This window comes from Montipora foliosa, chromosome 2 (genome assembly GCF_036669935.1).
Source record: "Montipora foliosa isolate CH-2021 chromosome 2, ASM3666993v2, whole genome shotgun sequence".
NCBI classification, from domain to species: domain Eukaryota; kingdom Metazoa; phylum Cnidaria; class Anthozoa; order Scleractinia; family Acroporidae; genus Montipora; species Montipora foliosa.
In genome coordinates, this window is record NC_090870.1 from 15,490,637 (window position 1) to 15,493,136 (window position 2,500).

The 2,500-nt window shown below is 34.4% G+C and overlaps 1 long non-coding RNA gene across 1 annotated transcript in view; it reads right to left on the reverse strand.

The window, feature by feature from the left end:
- Positions 1 to 1,508: 1,508 nt before the first annotated feature.
- The window catches only part of LOC137989868 (uncharacterized), a 2,522-nt gene continuing 1,530 nt past the window's right edge, over positions 1,509 to 2,500 (reverse strand). Inside the window, exon 3 of the long non-coding RNA XR_011121040.1 lies at positions 1,509 to 2,255. This is a non-coding gene — a long non-coding RNA (uncharacterized lncRNA). The remainder of the gene's footprint in view (positions 2,256 to 2,500) is intronic.

Below are 2,500 nucleotides of genomic sequence, written 5' to 3' on the forward strand. Positions count from 1 at the left end.
TACTTGTACTAATCTCGTTTTCGTCCAACTTCTTTCATTCTCTCTATAGTAAACAACCCCCTACACGATACCTAATGGCCTCACTTTGCATGCGTTGTCATTATATATAAGCCAGGGCATGTTCATTTTCTTGCACTAAAAAACAAAACTGATGACATGAAATGGTGTGAGACTCAGAACGCCAATCTCGTGCACCTAACAGTAAACAACAGCACAATTCAGCCTTCAGCTTAATTGCAAAATACCCCTCAACTGATTTGCATATTGCATTTTGAATAACATCCTAAACTCGATCTTTGGAGAACACAGCAGGATAGGTGGCAGGGTATTTAGCAGTTTGGGGGCAACCAAGGCAAAAAAAAAATACAGAATTTCTTATTCAATGATGCCAACAAAAAGCTCTCAGTCTTTCTTTTTTGTTGTTGTTAAAAACAGCTTCATGAAATGAACACCAGCAAAACCTTGGAAAGGCGATTGCGTGACACTACAGATTTAGCGTGTATTATTGACAGGAAGTTAAACGGTCCAAAACGTAGACTGCAGACCTGGGCTAAAATACAGACTACCATAGTTACTTCAGATAAGGCTGTTTTTGAAATTGAAATTTTTTTCCATCTCAACACTTCAACAGAAATAAAGGCTATAGTATAATAAGTTAACATATGTTATTCACTGGCAGGGAGGTCGGTATAGTGAAAAACTGTGCCGGAGGTCTCAAGTGCAGCCATGGAAACGAAAGTGTGATAAGACAAATGGGGATTTTTCTACATTTTGTGAACCCAGGTGGAAATCTTATTAATATCTTACTGAGATTTTTAAAAAGTTTCTTAATAAGATCTTACTTTGTTTCTTAATTAAAAATCTTACAAGATCTTTGTAAGATTCTTACCAAGATTCTTACAAGATCTTATGAGAATCTTTTAAGAATCTTTTATAAGATCTTAGACAAGTTTTAGATAGGCTCTTGTAAGATCTTACAAGATTCTTACAAGATCTTTTAAGAATCTTTCTTACAAGATCTTGTGAGGTGTTGTGTGGCTAAGATCTTCCAAGAATGTTGTTCCTGGATCTTACAAGATCCTTCAGGAATCTTGGGCAATTTATATTGCAAGATTACCAACAATACATGTAAACTTATAAATTTTGGGGGCTTTCTGCAGGTACAGGAGAGCATTGTATTTTTGGTCACTTTATTTGGAGTTGTTTTGTTTTACATAATCGGTGCTCCAGTAACTGCCAAACGAAGCAAATCTTGCAGGCTTCTTATGAGTAAATTCGCACAACATGTACAATGTAGCAATATTTTTACAAATCCAACAGTAATGCTGTCTTGTGGTGTCATTATCTGCAAATTACAGTCAACTCCCAGTAACTTCAACCCTTGTTCACTAAATATAATCACTTTTGTTTCCCTTGAGGTCATTATCTGTTGTCATTGCCAGTCTCTCCACAAATTATTATCCCCTTTAATGCTACAGCTGTACCTTACAAAGTGATGCTGCACAATATTATTCTTTTGTGTATTTTATTGAAAAGCATACAGCAACTGAGTACATAACACTTTCATGAGAAAAATTAATGTTTCAATTAAGTTGAATGAGTTGGAGTGATTTTTACTTCAAACAGAGTACAATTTTCAATATCATAAGAACAAAATTAATACATTGTAAGCGATAGACTGAATGCTCTAAGTGCTTCAGGACCCCTAACAAGCATGAAAACAAGCCTCTTTTCCACTTATCTCGAGCTTGACCTGAAATATTACTGGTAATTCAGGTCACAATCAAGTCTGATCAGAATTACCCATAATATTTCAGGTCAAGTTCAAGATTACTCAAAAAGAGGCTTGTTTTCATGCTTGTTAGGGGTCCTGAAGTACTTACCGGTAGTGCATTCATTCTATCCCTTCCAAAAACCTTTTTTTACTGTTATTCACACTCCTTTTGCAAAACAAGTGATCATATCTAATAAAGTGGAATGTTTGTATCTAATTTCTGGTAAGTTCTGCTTTCTACTTCGTTGTTGTTTTTTTAATGATTGCAAAAGAAGAGTGAATTTAGCATAAAACTGGGCAAAATTCCAACCATAAGATAGTGTATTTTCAGGCAAAATTCAATTAATTGCTCTGTAAGCTATTTCCAAGATTTATTGACATCTTTTGCATCTTGAGTCTAAACACTTCTGATTCAGTGATAAGCTTATCTGTCCCCATTTCTTCTGAAATTGCACTTCCCCAATGTTATCTTTTATTGCTCCTGTAATAAAAAAGATAAGTAAATAATGATTAGTCAACTGAGCAACATGTATGCAGCTTAGCTTTTCCAAGATATCAAAACTTTGATTAATTGAAGGCAACAGTTTTAAAGTTAAAACTATGTGGGTTAAGCATTAAGCTAAAAACAGTATATGGTATATTGGAATGATGTTTTAGACTAACTTGAAAGTTTTCCTTGTGTGTGTTCGAATTTACAAAGTAACGCTAAATAAAAAACTAATACCG